Below are 24,498 nucleotides of genomic sequence, written 5' to 3'. Positions count from 1 at the left end.
CTTTCAGAAATAATAAAGCTGAGAAGTTCTGAATACAATATACATTGCCATAGAATTCATAAAGCCCAATCTGAATACAATATACAATGACACAGAAATCAGAAAGCTGAGATGTTCTCAATACAATATACAATACCAAAGCTTGTTTCTGTTGACATTTCTAAGTGACTAGCATGGATCTCTTCAAGTATTATTGATAATTCAGACTCAAAACTTAGCCCTACACTGCAAGTAGGGAGAATCCCATTGAAACGCTTGCAAAATGAAAGTTAGATTTCTAAAACCTTGACATTATTCAGAGGAGGGATTATACTGTTTTCTTCATTATGACATTATTTGCAATTTCCTCCTAGAATTAGTTGTGGCTCTACATAAATATATCCCTACCCCTTTTTATTAAGAGGCATAGAATTCAACCAATTCCTCCAAACATTTGCTCTTAATGGCTTCTGGATCTGCATTTTTCAGCATCCACAACAAATGCTCAAAAAGAACGACCTCACAGGAAATTGTTTCCCCACTAAGGTCAGCTCCACATGAACCCTCATGAGATTTCTCAATGAGCACCTTCAGCAATGGATGATTGAGATGATTTTCACTTACAACATAACGTCTCCTAGACCTACCAACGTACACTGTTCTATGCCCTATAAGCACCTTGAAATTTTGCTCTGTTCTATGCCCTGCAGGCACCTCGAAATTTTGCTCATCTTGGTGTCCAAAATCGCAGGAATTGTCTGTATGGTTGGAGCTGCCCAAGCTTTCAATTTTGCCACGATTAGTCATGTTTAAATACAAATTTGCTAATACACAGTTCACTCCAGAAAACTATCTACTTTGAGATTAGCTAATACACAGTTCACTCCAGAAAACTATCAATGCCTCAATGAAATTAGTTAATACACCCAGTTCACCCAATTAGCTAATATATACAGTTCACTCCAGACTTATATCTAATGCAAGAAGACAGTAGGATTCATATTTATGCAAAAACTAGTGTTGGCGAACTCACCAGGGTTGCTTACCAACGGCTTGTGCTTTTCTATTATAGGGACTCAGCGATTGCACCATTTGTGCTAAACTTACCAGCGTTGCTTCCCAAGAAATTTTGTTTACGAACAATTAAGCTATGAGAGTTTCCATGAACAACAATTTTCGCTACAACCATTTTTATGATTTTGCATGGTCGTGAGAATTTCTATGAACAACAATTTCTTTTGCAAAACTTCTTAGAAGACAAATACTTTGTTGTTGAAGTTCCATCTTCCAAAACTTTAGCTGTTGGAAAACCAAGCAAGAATTAATGGCTAGAAAAGGTATCCAACTATAAGAGAGATATGATATGCATAAGAATATATAAAAGGCCTAAAACACAAGTTGCTCACATAATAACAAGCACCAAACAAAAACATAACCGTAAATCCTCTTTTTCCTTCACATTAAAAATGGTATTAAGTTTGATTCCATAAAATGTTACGAGTTCAGGGCCCAAGCACTAAATTCTCAAGTTAGGACACACAAAAAAAAAGCACCCCTTTATTGGATAGAGGAAAGGAAATATACATCTCTACGCAGTACTTCTGTCCTTGTTTCCTTGCCAGGACTTTGCTTTGTGATACCAGAATGCAACAAAAGCATTTCAATTATAAGCCAACATTCAAAACGAGTCCACTATCAAAAATGAAATGGAGTTGGAGTTGAAGCTGAGGAAAAAGACTCAAAAAATTAAAAGGCTCAAGCAAGAGATGCTGGTGGCAATCTAATATAAAGATCTTCTTATACACATAATTTTGGAAGCATGTCGTTGTTCACTATTACTTATCAACAAATATCATTTACCGACTGACGATACTCCTTTGCTTTTTCAGTGGCAATTAAGTTTTTGATCAATTCTGCAGCCTGATGCTGACAGTAGCATCGGTTTTTGGACATGTCATCGATTAGGCGTCCCCCGGAGCATAGCTTCACCACAAGATACAGAGTATTTGCATCTTCATGAATAACATTCAGTGTGACAACATTAGGATGACCAGAAAGGTGCTGCATGATCTTGACTTCCACATGGACAATTTCTTTGGTCTTTTTGGGGAAAGTCTTGCAGGTCAACTTTTCTCCAATAGCCTTGCCTGTGAAGAATTTGAGAATACCAATTTGTCCCATCCCAATTCTCAGTCCATTTTTTTAAAAAGAAAATCAAAGTCTTTACTCTGCAGGTTCAAAAATAACTGGGATGGATGTTCATGTCCTCACCATGTTGAACTAAAAGAGAAAGAACAAAAGGAACAAAATTGAGAAGCTGTTCTTGAGGAAAAAGTTGAACTGGAACAACATTCCAAAGAGGACCATGAGAATCGCAGATACAAAAGTGAGGATGCCTTCCCAAGTCAGCCAAGTCAACCAGTAGGCTGAATTATAAAGCCCCATGATAAACATTGCCTGTTGGATCCCAAAAGACAGTTAGATAACAATGCCTATACCAACATGCAAAGTTGTTAAGTGCAATCATGATTCAAACTAAAAGAAAGCATTTCTTGCATAAATTCAAATGTTGAATCAGTGATTGCCTTGGTTGGCTCCTTCAGGCAGGTAAGGAAACAAACCGATCGTTTTACACCTGAATGTAATTTTAGATACAAAGGGGTATGGCCCTTACTAAGCGGATTTAGACCAATTTAGGTAGGGGCTACATCAGCAGGCACCCAAGATGGATATTCAATAGATGGAAGGAAGGCTATGTTGTACCTCCATTCATCTATCGAAGTGTGGAGATGGCCAAGGACAGACTCGTCAAGATGCATGAAAATCTACTTCAAGGATGAGGTTTTCACACATGGGTTCTGTTAGCCTCCTGCTGCAGCAGGTATTCATTTTTCATGATTGACATTTTTTACATACCAAATATGTCATACTTTGCAAGCTGCAGGGTTCCATATTTCCACAATAAGCAATGAAAGTGTGTTGGTCCAAATGCCACTGCTGTATTCCATTTTTGATAAGTTTTTCAGTTAAGGGAAGACCAAACAGCTAAATCTTGGTCTCCCCAGATTTCAATTTCCTGTTGTAGGATATAGAGAATGTATCTGTCCAAACAACTAAATCTTGGCAGATTTGTAGATAAGTAGAGAATCAAAGGGACCCAACTGTTTAATCTAGGCCCTGGCAGAAATAAGTGTTTTAGATAGGAAAATTTGAAAAAAGAAAAATTGTAAAGCTGGGTCTGCAAGTCTAAATGCACCCACCCATAAAAAAAGAAGAAAAAATGTTAGAAAAGTAGGCTGGGTAGGTAGCTGTGTGGTTGCAGAATGATAATTTGTGATCAGTTTTGTGGTACAAAGTATTTTATCTTTTCAGATCACAGTACAGGCAATTTTATGCAAAAGGGCTCAAAGGTGAACATCACTAACTCCCCTTTCTTCTAAATTCCCCAAAGCCACTTACTAACTTCCTAAAGAGGTCTAGATTTGCTTGCCTCTTAGTCTCATCATACTCCATATCAGTTGCCTTGGTGAAGATCTGCTTCACTCAAGGATCTCAGTTCTCTACAAGTCCTTTTTCCCAAATTTAGCCTAAGGTCCCTGACCTTAGCGCTTGCTGGTCACCTTCATATTAACTACTAACAGTATTATATAAATCCCTATCAGTTTTCCCATTCCCCTATTAAACTATGCATATAAAACTCCCCTATGTAAATATTCCCTCCCTGACAATATAGCCATATTTTTATAAAGTCCGGGAAAAAATGGTCCATCTGGGGTTGTTTTTAGCCCATCCGAGTCATAGCATGGATTAATCTGACACCTGGTTAGACTAATAACCTCTTTCTTAACTCTAAAAACCCTCAAAAACCCACTTTTTATCCCTTTACCCCAAGTTTTGGACACAAATTGCTAACCCGCGCTCAAAAAACCCATAAACCTGCCATTTTCTAAAGTCTAAACCCACCGCGCGCTATATTTAAATGGGAATATTCCCGCGAATATCCCCGCCCACTAACCCACCGCCGCCTCGCATCTACCGCCAACCGTTGGATCTTCCGCCCCGCAGATCGACGGTGGGCGGGCCGTCCCATCTCCAAAACGCCCGAGCTTTAGCGTCCGGGAGATGGGCGGTATTGCCGCCGTACCTCCCGCCACGCGTCAAGCGTTGGGCCGTGGCGGAGCCCTCTCCCCCGAAACCACCGTTGACCATAAGCGGTGCGCCACAAAACCGGAAACCGCCCCTGCCTGCGTCACCCGCCTGCCCAGTGACGTCACCCCCTGCCCAGTCACTATGTCGAGTCACCTGCCTGCGTGGCCTCCTGCCACGTATCCCTGCCACCGTACCTACCACGTCACCATTCGTACATGATGACATCATGCTGACATCATCTCGCCACATCGTCCTGCTGACGTCACCCGCTATACAATGTCACATCATGCTGACGTCATCAGCACTTTTTGGGCGCAAAGGCACGAAAATCGCACTTCGGAGCCCCGGAATCCGATTCTGAGGCAGTTTTTGATGCCTAGATTTTTTGGGCCTGAATGGGGAATCTTCAGGGAATCTTTTCATTCTGCGGCCCCCAGCAAGCCCGAAAGACGCCGAATGACCCATTTTTCCTCGCAAAGCTTGCCGGAAGGGGCAGAAAACAGTTTCGAAAGAAACAGAGGCCGAACAGCAGCCATTTATTTGTGAATAAGACCCACAACACCTCAGAACAGCATCAATTTATTGCCAAAGGGTATCAGAGGAAGAAGGAGAGCCAAAGAGTATCAGTCGAAGATTTTTTAAGGGGCTCGAAGCACTTAAACATTGATGAGCCCCCCAGAAAGTCAAATCAAGAGGAGTAAGCCCATCCTAGCTCTCAAATCACAGTCAGAGGCATTTAAAACCGCCGAACAGCAAGGGTGCAAAGACCAATGCACAATTATGACAGATGAAGAGCACAGAGCCACCAGGACAGATATTAACTCATTTTGATACAGCTGCCCCCAGCAAAGCTCAAAGATATTTTCTGGCATTTATTTCTAGATAGGATTAGGTTAAAGTAATCAATTTTCTGTCAGACCTATTAGGTCGGCTGTAATAGATAATTTTGGATAAATCTTCCCTATATATACCACCCTCTGTATTGTTTAAAGGGTCGGTTGGTTGATAGTTTTTCAGTGGAGACTCGTACTGTATACCTGATATGTTTTCTGTAATCAAAGACTACTGAAAAGCTTGGAGGAAATATTGTCTGCTCTGTGTTTAATGGTTTCAAGAAGTGAATTTGGAATTCATGTGCTGCAACATGACTCAATAAGTTTTCCTATCTCTGTTTTTTCCATTGATATACCGTCTAAATAGCAGGAAGAAAGAATAGCTTAGAATTAGTTTAAATACTCTCTATGCTCAATTTCTGCTGTTTCTTTATGTTTTCCTCTGGATCAGTCATGAATATGAATTCCCTTCGGCTCATATTTCCCCTAATCCATTCATCTTTGACAGTTGTCTAGGAATTCTTAACTGCTCCTAGATAGAGCTCATTCACTTTCCCCCTTTAAGCATAGTGAGAGATTCTTCGTTGCCTCTCATTCCTTATCCCTCATTCCATCCTTTTAAGCTTTAAGTGTTGTTTCATGAGCAGCTACCTTGCTCCTTATTTCTCTTGTGACCAAGAAAACGCACCAGCAGTCCGACTCCTTGACTCCACGCCCAATGGTTTGAAACTTCTAGACTATGCCTTGCCTCTCTGTCTGAAAACATCAATTTTCCCACCAAAAAACAAAACAAAAAACCCTCTGAACTCGAGACCTAGCCTAACATCCTTTTTAAAAAACAAAGCTAAATCTAAAAGAGAGAGCCCTCTCTGATTGCAGGTTGGCTAGAACCTACAGTCCAAAGTTGGTCTGTGGTTACCTCGGCCGTATCCTTTTCTGGAGCTTAAGGACAACCTGAGTGATAACATAATGGCGACTCCACTGGGGACCTTCCTCAGATAATTTTACAAAGTATCACAAAGAAAGTTGGAAAGCTCCACTAGGAGGAACCAAACCTTCACAACCATTTTTCAAGTCTAGTTCTGATCTTTGATGGTGGACAGAGATCAGGCACTCAAAGTTAATATATCCACCTGGCGACTCCACATCATCCTCATAATAAAGACTCCACTGGAGAAATGAACCCAAAAGAAATTTATGAGCAGATCAGGCTTTTGACCTGGATTATTATCCAAGAGGTCATGTTCTTTCTCCTCCATAAAATTTTGCTGTACATATTGTTTGAACTTGACTTTTATGTTTTTCCCGTAGAAAATGTTGAAGAAAGCCCTCCTTGCACATTAGAACAACAGCCTCTAAATGCTGTTGATGCTCACCTTATAGTCAAGGGGGACACTACTGTCAAATCAAATCATCCTATCCCTGTGCACACCGAACCCAATCATTTAGCCCCTGTACACAATCCCCTGCCTCGTAAGGTTCCTGATAGATATAAGCCACTCATTTTGCCTCCCGTGCTTAATCCTTTGCCCAAAAATCATCCCATGTATCTCCCAAGATTTGATGGAGAGAATGGAGTTACTGCCCAAAAGCATATCCAGGCTTTTGATGATTATTTAAACATTTTTGAAGTAGAAGATGAGGATGTTAGTCTTAGGCTGTTTGCCCTTTCTTTGCAAAGTGAAGTTAGGACTTGGTTTAAAGCATTGCCTGAGGCAAGCATCTCAAATCTCCAGCAGTTATTCAAACTCTTCCTTGATACATGGATGATCAAAGTCAATTTCCTCGTGCTCATAGAAGAATATAATCGGTTAAAAAGGATTCCAAATGAATCTGTTCAGCAATTTTCTGACCGATTCAATCAAGTTTATCATTCTATACCATTGAATATAAGACCTCCCCCTGATTTCGCCCTATTACATTATCCAACAGCATTTGATCCAGAAATAGAATTCCATCTGAGAGAAAGGAGCCCCTCTACTATGCGACAGATGCAGAACATGGCATTAGATGTAGAGGTTAATCTGAAAGTTAGGGAGGAGAAGTTGAAAGCAGAAAAAGGGGATGAACTTGATATTTTTGTAAAGAAAGCAGAGGAATTAAGGCAGATGTGCACAACAGAAGTTGAAAATTTAGAGCACCAGAACATATCTGTTTTGCAAAAGGAAAGTAATGATATGCATGCACAAACCTGCCACAAAATAGATGACATATTCATACCTCCATACTTAATGGAGCAGTTTGTTGATATAATGTATGAATATAACAGCTTCTCTTCCTTCAATTGTCTGCCCAAATATGATCGGTATGATGATGACTGTGAGCCTAACGACCAAATCATCCTTACAGAGGAGTCAGACATTATTCTGGCCGAAAGCTCAGTTCAGGTTCAGCTGCCTGAACCCAATGATCAGAATGCCCATCTCAGCCATGAAGAAAAGGAAGAAAGCGCAGAATGTGTTGATTTCAGCGAAGGAGCTTTACCATTTTGTTTCAAGTCTTTTCAGTTTATTAGGGGAAAATATCATGCCATTAATAATCAAGTATCACCATGTTCTGGTACTGATCAGCTAGAGGAAAGTCCAGGCCCTGCTCCTAAAGCATTAACACTAGATTTGCAGCCCCAAAGTGCTAGTGAATGTCAGATTGAGGACGACTCAGAAATGGCAGCATGTGACCAGCCATCTCAGATATTTGAAGAAGAAAAGGAGCAGTCAGCACAAATTTGTCAAGTGCCATCTGAGCCAGCTTTCAAAGAATTACAGCTACCATCCCATGTTTTACAGAATTCATCTGATGGTAAACTGCGTGATGAGGTAAAACACTGCTCTTCTCCGCTAGTAGGCTGCGAACCATGGTATCAAGTGGTTGATGATCCCTCAATTCTAAAGCATGATAGCTCTCCCAAACTTTTGTACAGTTCTTTAGTTCAGTCCAGCAATAATGTATATATGCTACAGGACCCTTTTGTACAGTTTCTTGTTTCAGCAAAAAAGGTCAGCAGCTTCCTGATCTTCTCAAAGATTAATAAAGCCATATCAGATTGCAAGATCTCCATTTCAGGTAACAACAAGCACAAGCAGCAGGGTCCATTCATATTTATAATGCTTAAGTGGCTGCATTGGCTGTTTCATTTCACCTAACGGCAAAGTAAGTACTGGTTAGGGTAGGTAGGTAGGATTAATAAGGCAACCGGCCAAGCAAATTTTGCAGAATACAGCAACAATTGAAAACAAGACAGTATGACCTACTGTTCTTGGCTTTTCACAAGAAAAAGCCATCCCCAAGTGGAGCCACTGTCAGCCTCCTGCTGCAGCAGGTATTCATTTTTCATGATTGACATTTTTTACATACCAAATATGTCATACTCTGCAAGCTGCAGTGTTCCATATTTTCACAATAAGCAATGAAAGTGTGCTGGTCCAAATGCCACTGCTGTATTCCATTTTTGATAAGTTTTTCAGTTAAGGGAAGACCAAACAACTAAATCTTGGTCTCCCCAGATTTCAATTTCCTGTTGTAGAATATAGAGAATGTATCTGTCCAAACAGCTAAATCTTGGCAGATTTGTAGATAAGTAGAGAATCAAAGGGACCCAACTGTTTAATCTAGGCCCTGGCAGAAATAAGTGTAGATTTAGATAGGAAAATTTGAAAAAAGAAAAATTGTAAAGCTGGGTCTGCAAGTCTAAATGCACCCACCCATAAAAAAAGAAGAAAAAATGTTAGAAAAGTAGGCTGGGTAGGTAGCTGTGTGGTTGCAGAATGATAATTTGTGATCAGTTTTGTGGTACAAAGTATTTTATCTTTTCAGATCACAATACAGGCAATTTTATGCAAAAGGGCTCAAAGGTGAACATCACTAACTCCCCTTTCTTCTAAATTCCCCAAAGCCACTTACTAACTTCCCAAAGAGGTCAAGATTTGCTTGCCTCTTAGTCTCATCATACTCCATATCAGTTGCCTTGGTGAAGATCTGCTTCACTCAAGGATCTCAGTTCTCTATAAGTCCTTTTTCCCAAATTTAGCCTAAGGTCCCTAACCTTAGCGCTTGTTGGTCACCTTCATATTAACTACTAACAGTATTATATAAATCCCTATCAGTTTTCCCATTCCCCTATTAAACTATGCATATAAAACTCCCCTATGTAAATATTCCCTCCCTGGCAATATAGCCATATTTTTATAAAGTCCGGGAAAAAATGGTCCATCTGGGGTTGTTTTTAGCCCATCCGAGTCATAGCAGGGATTAATCTGACACCTGGTCAGACTAATAACCTCTTCCTTTACTCTAAAAACCCTCAAAAACCCACTTTTTATCCGTTTACCCCAAGTTTTGGACACAAATTGCTAACCCGCGCTCAAAAAACCCATAAACCCGCCATTTTCTAAAGTCTAAACCCACCGCGCGCTATATTTAAATGGGAATATTCCCGCGAATATCCCCGCCCACTAACCCACTACCGCCTCGCATCTACCGCCATTAGTGTCCGGGAGATGGGCGGTATTGCCGCCGTACCTCCCGCCACGCGTCAAGCGTTGGGCCGTGGCGGAGCCCTCTCCCCCGAAACCACCGTTGACCATAAGCAGTGCGCCACAAAACCGGAAACCGCCCCTGCCTGTGTCACCCGCCTGCCAAGTGATGTCACCCCCTGCCCAGTCACTATGTCGAGTCACCTACCTGCGTGGCCTCCTACCACGTCACTGCCACGTATCCTTGCCACCGTACCTGCCACGTCACCATCTGTACATGATGACGTCATGCTGACGTCATCCCGCCACGTCGTCCTGCTGACATCATGCTGACGTCACCCGCCGTACATTGTCACATCATGCTGACGTCATCAACACTTTTTGGGCGCAAAGGCGTGAAAATCGCACTTCGGAGCCCCGGAATCCGATTCTGAGGCAGTTTTTGATGAGCAGCAAATCGCTCATCGCTAGATTTTTTGGGCCTGAATGGGGAATCTTCAGGGAATCTTTTCATTCTGCGGCCCGCAGCAAGCCCGAAAGACGCCGAATGATCCATTTTTCCTCGCAAAGCTTGCCGGAAGGGGCAGAAAACAGTTTCGAAAGAAACAGAGGCCGAACAGCGGCCATTTATTTGTGAATAAGACCCACAGCACCTCAGAACAACATCAATTTATTGCCAAAGGGTATCAGAGGAAGGGAGAGCCAAAGAGTATCAGTCGAAGATTTTTTAAGGGGCTCGAAGCACTTAAACATTGATGAGCCTCCAGAAAGTCAAATCAAGAGGAGTAAGCCCATCCTAGCTCTCAAATCACAGTCAGAGGCATTTAAAACCGCCTAACAGCAAGGGTGCAAAGACCAATGCACAGTTATGACAGATGAAGAGCACAGAGCCACCAGGACAGATATTAACTCATTTTGATACAGCTGCCCCCAGCAAAGCTCAAAGATATTTTCTGGCATTTATTTCTAGATAGGATTAGGTTAAAGTAATCAATTTTTGTCAGACCTATTAGGTCGGCTGTAATAGATAATTTTGGATAAATATTCCCTATATATACCACCCTCTGTATTGTTTAAAGGGTCGGTTGGTTGATAGTTTTTCAGTGGAGACTCGTACTGTATACCTGATATGTTTTCTGTAATCAAAGACTGCTGAAAAGCTTGGAGGAAATACTGTCTGCTCTGTGTTTAATGGTTTCAAGAAGTGAATTTGGAATTCATGTGCTGCAACATGACTCAATAAGTTTTCCTATCTCTGTTTTTTCCATTGATATACCGTCTAAATAGCAAGAAGAAAGAATAGCTTAGAATTAGTTTAAATACTCTCTATGCTCAATTTCTGTTGTTTCTTTATGTTTTCCTCTGGATCAATCATGAATATGAATTCCCTTCGGCTCATATTTCCCCTAATCCATTCATCTTTGACAATTGTCTAGGAATTCTTAACTGCTCCTAGATAGAGCTCATTCACTTTCCCCCTTTAAGCATAGTGAGAGATTCTTCGTTGCCTCTCATTCCTTATCCCTCATTCCATCCTTTTAAGCTTTAAGTGTTGTTTCATGAGCAGCTACCTTGCTCTTTATTTCTCTTGTGACCAAGAAAACGCACCAGTAGTCCGACTCCTTGACTCCACGCCCAATGGTTTGAAACTTCCAGACTATGCCTTGCCTCTCTGTCTGAAAACATCAATTTTCCCACCAAAAAACAAAACAAAAAACCCTCTGAACTCGAGACCTAGCCTAACATCCTTTTTAAAAAACAAAGCTAAATCTAAAAGAGAGAGCCCTCTCTGATTGCAGGTTGGCTAGAACCTGCAGTCCAAAGTTGGTCTGTGGTTACCTCGGCCGTATCCTTTTCCGGAGCTTAAGGACAACCTGAGTGATAACAGGTTCCATAAACAACAGAATTTAAAAGACACAGAAGAGCGAAAGAATGGAAAACTTACTTTGCATCTTGTAGGATGTACACCCACTGTATAGAACAGTCGACCTGTAAAAATGATTTATTAGTACTCGACCGAGTTAAAGATTGGCACTTCATTGAAATATCCACGCAGAACCCCTGATACCCATTGTTCCCAAAAATTTGTTAACAAATGCGAATTATCCCATCATTTTTCGGTATATTAGGCCATTGACATTGGCATACCAGAATATCATGTTGGCTAGAGCATGTGGTGACGAGACCCTGTAATGCATCTGGCAGAGTGCATGTATAAACTTAACGCATGTGGCCAGGATACCCTGCAATGCATCCGAAATCTAATATCTGGCAGAGTGCATGGTGATAATTGTTACAGTTAACTAGGTATTAAAGGAAATATATCAATTTAATTAAATATGAATTAAAATGTAAAAGCTGGCTCATGTTACAACCACGTATCTATCAGTTATGAGCACCAACATGCATACATATCACTATTTGACACGATGATACCTATTCACTATTTATGTGAAAAATATGAAATAGATTTGGAAGAGCATAGGCAAAGGTTGTTCGAACAATTGCTGGAGCGATATATGAGAGGAAAAAGACAGAGATTGTTTGAACGATTGCTAGAACGACATATGAGAGGAGAAATAAGGGGCTCTATTGGTTCTCCGTCCTAGTCCCAGTCCCTAATTTGAGTTTTCATCCTGTGCTGGGCATCAGCGGTTTGCTACTATGCTGGGCATCAACGGTTTGCTAAAAAAAATTGAGATCCCTCAAGTAATTTGCTCTCAGTTACAAAAAGAAAGTTGTGCCAACCTGCATGGATGGGATAGATTGCTTGATATCAGACCAGGAAGGGGCAGATGGATAGATTGTGGGTGGTCAGTCAAGGACCTTGTATTAGCTCACCATGCTCGCTCACCATGCTCCTGCGGGATAGTCAAGTAGCCTTATAGGGTTGTTAGCTCACTTATCTCGTTGAACTGATTTAACTGCTTGAATTGTGCCAGATGAATTCTTGGATTATGGTTCCTCATAGAGCCTCATTGGAATTAATGGGATGATGGGACCAGGCTTCACAAGGGACACGCATAAGTTACAGGGTTGTTGGGAAAGGCATAAAGGACAGGATTTAGCACCAGTGCCAAACACCTGGAATACCAGAGCGTTGTGTTATTACGGTATTTACAATACAAAATCCAGAGCGTTGTGTTATTACGGTATTTACAATACAAAATCTGCAGCCCCAAAATCGTCTAAACAATGCAGCTGAGGTAATTGCCTTCTCCTTTGCTATATTTCATAATCAAACTGAATAGAAATGTCAAAGAGACATCAATAAAAAAACAACCCACTGGTTTTCCCACTGATGGGTTGTAGATTTTGTGACTGATGTTGTGGGTTGTAAATTTTGTGACTGATGTTGTAGCTGAGGTTGAAATTGAGAATGTGAATGTGGCTTGTCATCTCCACAGAGCTGAAATTGAAAATGTGAATGTGGTTTGTCTTCTCTGCAGAGCTGTCAAGACCATTACAAGCACTCTAGAAGCTTTGTTGTTAGCTCTCTAGAAGCTCTGTTATTGCCATGATTTCTCCATGAATCTCTGTTGTTGCCATGATTTCTGCATGAAATCATGGTATTAGACCAACTGCAGATGAAAAAAATAGTGAAAATAGGCTTCAGCAGTGAAAAGAGGCTTCTTCTTCGATGTGACTCGAACCTGCGACACATCTGTCAGACCAACTCGTAGCTGTTGCACAGAAAGCTGGTAGCTGTTACACAGAAAGGTAATGGCAGCAATACACCTCCTCTCCTCCTCTCGCCATGCTCGCCATTGCTGCACAAAAAACTGGTAATTGTTGTTGGTAGCTCTTGCACAGAAAGCTAATGGCACTGCTAAATTTAATGTATATTTTTTGCAGGCCGTGCAGGGGATTCTTTTGCCTCCAGTGGTCTGGTGTCCGGGGTTGCTGAATTGCTAAAGAAGACATCATGGTTCTGGGTATTCAACTAGCAATCTTTTGTCTCTATTTTTATTCCTCGTATTCAACCAACAATCTCATGTATCTGTTTTTATTCCTGGTATTCAACCAGCAATCTCATGTCTCTGTTTGTATTCCGAGTATTCAACCGGCAATCTCCTGTAGGCCCTTAACTCTCCCTGTTCCGTTTTCTAATGGTACTTATATATCCATATTATACTTCACATAGCTGGCGAATCACCCCTCCTTCTTCATTCCATTCTTGGCTTCATCGACTTCCGCTGGTGGTCCTCAGAGCCACGCATAATCCCCTCCTTCAATCTTATTATAAGCCTCCCTACCCTTTGGTTCTCCCCTTTTTTTTCATATCCAACCTCTTTTTGCATATCCAACCTTCTGATTCTTCGGCTTTATGCTTATCGACGGAGATGACAGCGCAATAACATCTGTTCCGTAGACACCACAACATCGAACACCACAGCAGCATGCAAAGTAGACACATTGCAACAGGTGGCAATTTCAGAGACATTGTTGCTGGCAACTTCAAAGAAAGCCCATCAGTCCCGCATAAACAATATCCGGGAGCTAGCATTTCATACTACTAGATTAATGTTAGCATTAATCAACAGCTCCGAAAAATGAACGAGAAAGAACCAGACAAATGCAAGATAATATATGCTTTCAGCGCCTCTGCCTCAGGAAGAGGCCAAATAAGACCGTAAATCACTATGGACTAAAAAACTTTGGTTATACTCGATAAACAGGCGCGAGAAAACAGGTCAACTAATGTTAACTACATCATTTTCAATTACTATAGTCCCTGGCCATTGCCAGATGGCAGGGACTAATAAATCAAGATAGCAAGTTTTAGTAGGAGTGAAAGTCGAGATAAAGTTCTATTCCCTGGAATCTATTCTAATATAGTACAAAACCTGGTATAATGTAGCAATTATAGTTGATATTAATCTGAACAATATTTATTTACAGTTTGCTGTGATATGATCAATTTTTTGAATATCACAGCTCATTTTAGCTTACATATGTGGAAGTTGGTCCTTATGCTAATATGTCTTATGGAAGACATATGTTTTTAAAAATTTGCCCATGATAGTGCGGTAAGGTTGTCCTGACTTGTTAGACATAATTTATTGATGTTCTTGTTATTGTCAGTTAGTTTAATAGTGTTAAAAGTAATGGGATTCTAGCCATTAATCTATATTACTCTCTTCCTTTTTGCCTTTTTCTTTCTAAGTGTAATTTGTGTAATTTTATTGAACCCGAATTATTTTTGGTTGGATTACATAATCGATGCACCAACTTTCTTGGAAGAGTAATTTGTTTGCATTGGCATGCTATGGTTATCTGATACTCTTAAACATTTGTGGAGTCTTTTATACAAGCATTAGTGTGGGAGGCAGTATGCCGTATTTATTAAGGAGAAATGCACAAATATTCTACTGCTAGTTGCGGTAGTGGAGTTGGCAGTAGTACGCTTGGCGGTGGAGGTGAAAGAGACACAACTAGATCAGACTTGTCATACTCATCTTCAAACATTCCATTATCCTTTAGATAGTTGCTTTTTGTGTGAAAAATATTGTTAGGCTAAATCTAACAACATAACTATTGTTGTCATAACAATTTTCCTCTTGTTGTCCTAACCAATGGAATTGAAATTCTAAGAAATGAAGCACTGAACAAGCTATAATGTTTGATGGGTTCAAGCATAATAGTAGCCAATATTGCTCAACTCAAACACTTAGAGCAAGAACAAAAAAATATGTTATATAGAATGATTGAGGTAACTCCCTTAATTTATAAATTTGATACGGATTTTTGAAGTAGTTAGTAAGGGACACAACTGAGCTATTGGGCTAGAGTCATCACATAGAATGCTAAAATTTATTATAGGAATAACGATAGAAAATCATAGAAAGTCATAGGTTGGTTGAATTGGAAAAAGTTGTAAAGGGCCAAACATATAAGAAACCAAAAGGTACTGCAATCACAATTAAATGGGGAATCTGAACAAGCCCTTAAATAGTAAGGGACACAACTGAGCTATTGGGCTAGAGTCATCACATAGAATGCTAAACTTTACTATAGGACTAACGACAGAAAATCATAGAAAGTCATAGGTTGGTTGAATTGGACAAAGTTGTAGAAGGCCAAACATAGAAGAAACCACAGGTTACTGCAATCACAATTAAATGGGGAATCTGAACAAGCCCTTAAAAGCATGAGTGGTTTATTTCTTGCCACAATTAAAGCAAGCTATACAAAAATAGTACATCAATGTTTGAAGTCTGAAATGCTCCTATGCTACTGACTTTCTTACTACTATTTGTATTAGTTACAATCATGGATTATGGATTATCGTTGCTGTAACTTGTGAATAATTCAGAGGGACAAAGTGTTGCAACTGATAGTGCTTCAACTTGTGAATTCAGAGGGACAAAGTGTTGCAACTGATAGTGCTTGAATTTGTGAATTCATGGACAAAGTGTTGCAACTAATAGCGCTACAACTTGTGGAGTAACAACATACAAGCACCAACAATCATGTAATGCACAAATAACAACATCCAGGTAATTGATAAATAACAACATTGCGTTGAGACAAAATGAACAATAAGTTTGAATATTCTTTCGAGTTTGTATTTTGTTTTGTGTTAAGCAGACAACTATTAAAAATACATAAAAATATTTTATGTTAAGCATAGGGCTTCTCATGTCGTCTATTGCTAATTTCCCTCATAACTGTACAAATCTATTCATCCATTTTACAGTTGAATTTACAGGAGCACTTTCTGATCTGATGATAAATATTAGACAATTATTAAGGTATTGCAGACTCATGTACATGGATATGCCTATGTTTGTGCAATGGATCGATAAGATTGCGAAATACGTAGACAATGAAGCAGTTTAAAGAACATAATAGACAACACACATAAACACAACAAGTTTAATAAGGAGTTCACCCAACACTCTTTGGCTACATCTCCTAGTCCAGCCTTCAGTGGTGACCTCTCTATTATGTCTTCAAAACAAAGTTTTACAAACGATGAACTCAAATTGAGTCTCACATAACAAATACAACAACAAGAGTTTTGCTTGAACGCCTCAAGCTTCTCTTAGTACATAGACTCTTTCTATCACTCTCTGTCTCTGTCTTTGCTCTGTCTCAACACTGCTTATCCCCGTTTGCTCTTTGTCTGTGGCTTTAAATCCAATCAGCGCTATCTGTTCATTTCAACTCCTCAGGCTCTCTGGCTTCCCAACCTCTGTCCGCTCAGATCCCCCTCCGAGCGTTATCAATCATTGCTAAATTCTTTCAGGGATGGTCGTCACTTGTACTGTAATGGAATGGTTATCGGGCCTTGGAAATCCTTGGAAATTTCCGTTCTCTGTTTACACAGAGAAATACGTTCAAACACGTGAAAAGTTCGCTAAACATTATTTATCGGACTTCAAATATTATGAATCCGCCTTATAACTCCTATCGGGTCCACCATTTGATCACATCGCATCTCCACCGTTGATCCGGGAGATCCAGATCCAATGGCTGTGGTTCATTTCTGGCGGCCCTTTCGTACGGGGGTTAACCACCTGATGAGGGTGGTTTTCTCTCCTTAGCCTGGACACATGGCAGCCATTGTATGGGATCGGGCGGAGCCCGACCCAAACCACTTACCGTCCACAGCCTACCCGAAATCCTACATGTTTCCTTTGTATTAAAAAAATACATTAAACACTGAAATCCTGCTCATATTGGACTTGAAAAAGTATTCAACGGTATTAATAAACCCTTTCGGGTCTGTAATATCGCATCAGTGCTTTATCCCTTGTATTTCGTTTGTTTAATGAAAATGCGATTTACACTGAAAAAGCGTTATTTCCGGACTTGAAATATTATCAAATATCATCCATAGTTTTATCGGTTCCAGCTATCGCTGTCATCATTATTATCGGCCCAACTCCATTGAAATGTGCCAACGTGATATTGCAATGTGATTGATCGCAATCGCATATCGCACATACCACAGGCCGTTGTAAGCGCTCCTTTGCATTTGCCGATAGTGATACTGCGATGAAACTTGGGCCGTCAATCTGCGCGCTTAATCGACGGTCCTCATTGACCCCGCCATTTGCTATTGCATATTCCTTGTGGTCTCCACTGATAGCCTCCCTTTGCCACCACCGATTGCGATTCGCCGATCGGATTTGGATCTTTGATCGGCCAGATCCGATGGCTCCGATTCAAAGTTGCTTTAAACCGCAGATACTCTATTTTTCACTGATTTCTCTATGTTTTTGCTTCCCGATAGTGTTATCCGACTGTTTAACAGGTTCTTCTTTTGCGATAGTTGTGAATGTTTGAAGACTTTGATGACTTAGAGGGTTTTCTAGGATCCTTTTGGATCACACCTTCCCACTGAAAAAGGCTTTTGGACCACCAAAAGTTGGTTTTTAAGCATCAATCAAGTGAGGATACATCTTCCTCACTTGTTCAATATCTATCCATCTTGCACTGCTTGGTTTTGAACCTTTGAGTCCAATTCTGAGGTACTTAACATCCCCTCTGCGCGTAGTTCTCACCTTCCTGTCCAGAACTGTATCTTCCTGCAACTCATTGAGATATTCAGGCAACAGATCATCAATAGAAGGCAACTGACTTTTCTCTTCAGGATCTTCAATCAATGAAGGTTCAAATAGTCTCAAGTTCTTTGCATTAACTACTGAATAGATGTGCATGTAAGCTGGAAAATCAAGGCGAAAAGCATTCTCACCAATTTTCTCAGGTATCTTGAAAGGCCCATACCTTATTGGCTTCAACTTCTTACCTTCACCTTGCATTCTATCTTTGCTGATGTACAACCAGACTTGATCACCAACTTGGAAGCTATGCTCAATTTGATGCTTATCATGCCTTGCCTTATACTTGGCTTGGCTCTTTTCCAGCTGTTCCTGCACTACCTGGTGAATTTCTTGGATATGTTCAATGAACTTGGTTGCTTTGTCCACATCACTGTGTCCATCAACTGCTATGTCTTTACTAAAGACAAAATCCAAGCGAGACCTTGGTGTGAAACCAAAACAAGTCGCAAAAGGATATCTTTGTGTAGAACAATGTTTAGCATGGTTGTAAGCATGTTGCACATAACACAAATGTTCATCCCAAAGCTTGGAATGCTTGCTGCAATAGCCTCTGAGCAACTGGATCAATGTCCTGTTGACCACCTCTGTTTGGCCATCTGTTTGTGGATGAAAAGTTGTTCTCTTCTTCAGTCTGGTGTCCATCAACTCCAATAGACTTGATCAAAACTTCCCAACAAATTGGGAATCTCGATCAGATACAATAGAAGTGGGTAACCCAAAATGAACCCATACATGCTGAAAGAACAACTTTGTTGTTTGTTCAGTTGTAATCTGCTTGTTGCAAGGTATTAAAATACACATTTTGTTGAGCCTGTCCACAATAACATATAAATAATCATGACCTTTTCTAGATTTTGGCAATCCCCCAACAAAGTCCATGGAGACACTTTCCCAAGGATGAGAAGGAACTGGAAGTGGAGTGTACAAGCCTAGTTTTCTATTGCTGGGCTTGCTTCTAGCACACATGGTACACCCTTTAATATATCTAGAAACTGTTTCATGCATTCTTGGCCAATAACAGAACCTTTGCAGCTGTGCAACTGTTTTACTTACACCAAAATGACTTGATATTAGAGAAGTGTGTGCTTCTCGGATTATATTAACACTTTCAGTTTGAGGAATGCATAACTTTCCCAAATGATACAAGATTTGGTCCTTAACATGATAATCCAATTCTTATACTTGTTTTCCATGACTTAAAGTTGCATATTGTTGAAAATGCAACAAGATGATGGAGCTTAGTGGAAAGGAGTCGCCTTCACTAAGTGGGCCCGCGGGCTATTTTTGGCGCAAAGTCTATTTTTAGACTACGTCTATTTTTAGACATATGGATCATGGTCTATGAGTTGCAGGATGTTGTTTATGGATGATTGGTCATGTTGGGAAAAATAGATGGACTTCTATTTTTGGTTCACAGTGGAGTGATCAGAGTCTATTTTTAGACTGCCAGGCTAAAAATAGAAACAGTGAAATATTATTAGCCCTTAGTAATATTTGGACTATAAACTTTATCTTATTCTCTTGGAGCACTTCAGTCGAGCTATGGATGTGGCACATGCAGCTGACAGAAGGAATCACGTGGTTTCTTATGTGTTAGTTGAGCTATTGCATGGAGGACATCAGTTAGAACTCATGCATGTGAGTTCTGTGGAGTTGGATATGGAGTTAATGGAGTTGTGTTCAGTTTGACTTAGTTGAACTAGTTGTATTTAGTCTAACTAAAGAATACGCTAGTGATGAGTTGTGTGAATTGATTGTTAATTAATTCACTAATTATTAACTCATAAAGAAACTAAAGAATACATCAGTTAACTCAGTGCATGGACAGTTCAACAGAGACAGATGTTAGAGGTAAGTGAAAGGGTGAGTTGTGACTATCAGTTGTGCATGAGATTTGCACAAGCATGGATTGAGTAATGCCAATGAGGATTGTGCAGTGTGGGCCAATATCAAGGCAATTGTAGCTTGTGCTCACGTGATTTCTCTTGCAGGATTGTGCAGTGGAGGCAGGCAAAGCAGTGGAGGAGATTTGAGCTGTGATTGTTCGGATCTGAGCTAGTTTTGTGTGTAAGAGGTGGAGATAGTACTGAGTACTTGTGAGGAGTATTGTACTATGTATTGTTACATGTTCTCAATCATTATAATATACAGATAGTTGGGGGTTTTCAGCTGTATGCTTTCCCCGGGTTACATACTGTGTTAATGTGCGCATATGATTGATGTTTCATTTTTTTTAATGCTGCTAAATTGATGATCAACGTAGAGGAGGTTATGTATTGTGCATGTATTCTGCAATAGTGTATAATCAGGATAATCTCTGTGAATAAGTGTCATATTATTCAAAATTTCTACACATATACATCCTTAAAATCTACATCTTGAGCATATTGTTCAATGTAGCTTTCATGCAATACTGAGTTATGCTTAAGTATAGTAGATGCATTTATGATTGGTCTGGATAACATATCTGCAACTTTATTGTGTATGCCTTTCTTATATCCGATGACAAGATGACACTGTTGTAGAAAACCCATCCACCTATAGTGTCTTGATTGCTACAATTTAGTTTGTGAGTGCAAATATTGAAGTGGTTGATGATCAGTATGTATAACTGTTTCCTTGCCCATTAGGTAATGTTTCCACTTTTTCACACTCTGTACTAATGCATACAATTCTTTATCATATGTGGGATAATTAACTATTGCATAATTAAATGTCTCAGAATGATAACATATGGGTTTACCATGCTGCATCAACACTGCTCCCATGGCATAGTCATTGGCATCTATTTCAATCTCAAATGGTCTTTGAAGATCTATCAATGCTAGTACTGGTGCTATACTAATCTTTTCTTTCAAGGCGTCGAAGGCTTTCTGCTGTTTGCCTCCCCACTGAAACACCTTGTTCAATCCCGTTAAAGCATGTAAGGGCGTTGCAATCAAGGAAAATTTAGCAATAAACTTTCTCCAATATTGTGCTGCTCCTAGGAAGCTCCTAACTTCTGTAGCAGATTTGGGTTTAGGCCAGTTCACAATGACTTCAACCTTAGAGGGATCCATCTTCAATTCACCACCCCCTACAATATGACCTAAATAATTCAAATATGTTTTGCCAAATTCACAACATAGATATTTTCTCTTTTCAAAACATCTAGAGTCTGCTTTACATGCTTTAAATGTTCTTCCCATGTTTTATTGAAAACAAGAATGTCATCTAAATATACAATTACAAAATCATCAATAAAAGGCCTGAGTACATCATTCATAACTCTCATGAAAGTGGCAGGAGCATTAGTTAAGCCAAAAGGCATAACTAACCATTCATACAACCCTTGCTTTGTTTTGAAAGCAGTCTTCCATGCATCTTGTTCTGCTATTCTAGCCTGATGGTAACCACTATGCAAGTCCAACTTGGAAAAGTAAACAACTTCTTTTAGCTGATCTAATAGATCATCTATGCGAGGAAGAGGATAACGATTCTTGATCATTATTTTATTCAGCGCTCTGTAATCAATGCACATCCTCCATGAACCATCTTTCTTTCTCACCAACACAATTGGAGATCTGCATGGTGATGTGCTTGGCCTTATGAACCCTTTATTGAGCAGCTCCTGTACCTGCTTCTTGATCTCTGCATTCTCTAAAGCGGATAACCTGTACATTCCGATGTTAGGCAATGGAGCATCTTGCTGCAAATGAATATCATGTGCTATTTCCCTTTTGGGTGGCAAATCTTTAGGTTCTTGAAATAGGATATCATATTCTGAAACAACTTTTTCTAAATAAGCTTTCTGTTTAGCATCACAACCTTCAAATGCATTGGTTTTAAGAGGGGTCTTTTCCTTTACAACCATTACTAAAAATTGCTTGCATGAATTTACAATTCTTTTTATCTGCCCTAAGTTTATGAGAGTGTAGTTATTTTTGAGCTGGTGAGCTCTTACAATATATTCTATTCCATCTTTTGTGAGTTGATACTTATTTTCAATTCTAAAGGAAATGGCCTTTCTATCATACAAGTAAGGACTTCCTAAAACAATACCACATATATCTAAGGGGACTATATCTAACTCAACCTCATCTACAAAAGTTAACCCAATAGCAAACCTAAGTTTACATTGTCTAGTCACTTGTAGCTTTTCTTTATCACATACCCAACCTAATGGATATGGATTCTTGTGAGGTGTTGTTAGTAAGCCCAACTTCTTTACAATTGTTTTAGAAATCAAGTTTACTTGTGAATCACTATCAAATAAAGTATCAATCTTTTGATGCTTGGAAATAACTTTAATATGAAAAAGCTCATGTCTTTTCCTCTCATTGTCTTCATTATCAATAGATTGAGTAGAATTACTAGTAGATGCTTCAGAATTTTTACCTTTTATACCTATGGCTATGACTGTTGTTTCATCACCTGAGTCTGACCCCAAATCTTTCTGAATAGTAGCAGCAGCCTTCTTCTTCTTACCACCGAACTTCTTGGGTTTCAACTTCGGATGCAAAGACCGGCAGTGTTCATCATCATGCCCATCCTTCTTGCAGTGAGTGCATGAAGGTTTGTCTTTTGTACAATGTTTGTCTTCCTCTCCTTCCATTTTTGCTTCTTCTTTTCCTTGTTCTTGCTTGCAGTGGGTTTTGATGATCCCCCAATCTCTGGGTTCACATTCTTGCCTCTAGTCTCTAGATGTGTAGCCTGAACAGATACCTCATCTATGCTAGTAGGGTTAAACATGAGAATGATGTGCCTCAAATAGTTGTGTAGACCACCTATATACTTCAACAAAGTTTTAGGTGAGCCTAGAGAAATGCCTAGGATTAAAACTCTTTTTCTAAATTCCTGGGTATAACTTTGTACAGTTTTCCCCTTTAGCTAACGAAGGTTTTTCCAACTCATCATTGCTTGCTGCATATAAGCTAGTGGATAGAATTGTTTTTTAATGGCAGAAACAAATTCATTCCAGGTAGAATGAATTTTACCATGCTTCTTCAAATCAGCTTGTGTCTTGTCTTCCCACCACACTAGGGCAGTTCCTCCAAGACGAAGGCTAGCCAGCTGAATCTTTCTCCTTTCTGAATTGATGTTCTACACCTTGCAATATACATCAATCTGTCTAATCCAATTGTCTAGCTTTTCTACATTTAATTCACCATCATAAATTGGTAAATCAAATTTCACATCTAATTTAATCACAACAACTTTCTTCTTTTTCTTTTCAAGGCTAGTTTTATTTGAAGAAGATGATGAGGATGGTGATGATGGAGTAGATGGTGGAGAGGGATTCTCTTCTTTCTTTTTTCCTTCTGGATGGCCATCTAGAAGAGGTTCCTCTGCTCCTTTTTTTGTTTGAGATGCTGAAGTGCTTTCACCTCTACCTTTCTTAAATTCTCTATACATCTCCTCCACCATAGCTCTCATGGTCATGAAATTGTCCATGAACTGAGATTCTGATTCTGATGAGGTTTGTTTTGCCATCCTCCTCTTAGAATAGACTCTTCCAATTTCTGGATTCGTCTCAACAAGTTCTCCTTATCCTAGTTTGAGCTTTGACCTAGTTAGCATTCAACAATCCAGCACAAGCTTGTCTAACCTTAGAAAACCTAAAGCTCTGATACCACTTGATCTGATGATAAATCTTAGACAATTATTAAGGTATTACAGACTCATGTGCATGGATATGCCTATGTTACTTTATGCAATGGATCGATAATATTGCAAAATACATAGACAATGAAGCAGTTTAAAGAACATAATAGACAACACACATAAACACAACAAGTTTAATAAGGAGTTCGCCCAACACTCCTGGGCTACGTCTCCTGGTCCAGCCTTTAGTGGTGACCTGTCTATTATGTCTTCAAAAAAGAGTTTTAAAAATAGTGAGCTCAAATTGAGTCTCACATAACAGATACAACAACAAGAGTTTTTCTTGAACCCCTCAAGCCTCTCTGAGTACACAGACTCTTTCTATCACTCTATGTCTCTGTATTTGCTCTGTCTCAGCACTGCTTGTCCCTGTTTTCTCTATATTTGTGGCTTTAAAGCTAATCGGCGCTGTCTTTTCATTTTACCTCCTCGGGCTCTATGGCTTCTCGACTTCTGTCCGCTCAGATCCCCCTCCGAGCGTTATCAATCATTGCTAAACACTTTCAGGGATGGTGTCCACCTATACTATAACAGAATGGTCATCGGGCCTTGGAAATCGTCGTTCCCTGTTTACACAAAGAAATACGTTCAAACATCGGAAAAGTCTGCCAAACACTATTTATCGGACTTCAAATATTATGAATCCGCCTTATAACTCCTATCGGGTCTGCCTTTTGATCGCATTGCATCTCCACCGTTGATCCGGGAGATCCAGATCCAACTTTTGTGGTTCATTTCAGGCAGCCCTTTCGTACGGGGGTTAATCGCTCGATAATGTTGGTTTTCTCTCTCCTTAGCCTAGATACGTGGTAGCCATTGTATGGGATAGGGCGGAGCTCAGCCCAAAAC

The 24,498-nt window shown here is 39.8% G+C and overlaps 2 pseudogenes; both read right to left on the bottom strand.

The window, feature by feature from the left end:
• Positions 1-396: 396 nt before the first annotated feature.
• Positions 397-786, bottom strand: LOC149166664 (auxin-responsive protein SAUR76 pseudogene; annotated as a pseudogene).
• Positions 787-1,821: 1,035 nt separating this feature from the next.
• Positions 1,822-2,160, bottom strand: LOC149166663 (serine/threonine-protein kinase PEPKR2 pseudogene; annotated as a pseudogene).
• Between the last annotated feature and the right edge of the window lie 22,338 nt (positions 2,161-24,498).

This window comes from Pinus tabuliformis, chromosome 5_1 (assembly GCF_031772625.1).
Source record: "Pinus tabuliformis cultivar Carrire ecotype Pingquan chromosome 5_1, CPIR1, whole genome shotgun sequence".
Lineage (NCBI taxonomy): Eukaryota > Viridiplantae > Streptophyta > Pinopsida > Pinales > Pinaceae > Pinus > Pinus tabuliformis.
Note: the sequence above shows the minus strand (reverse complement) of the source record. Positions and strands in the feature narration are given on the sequence as shown.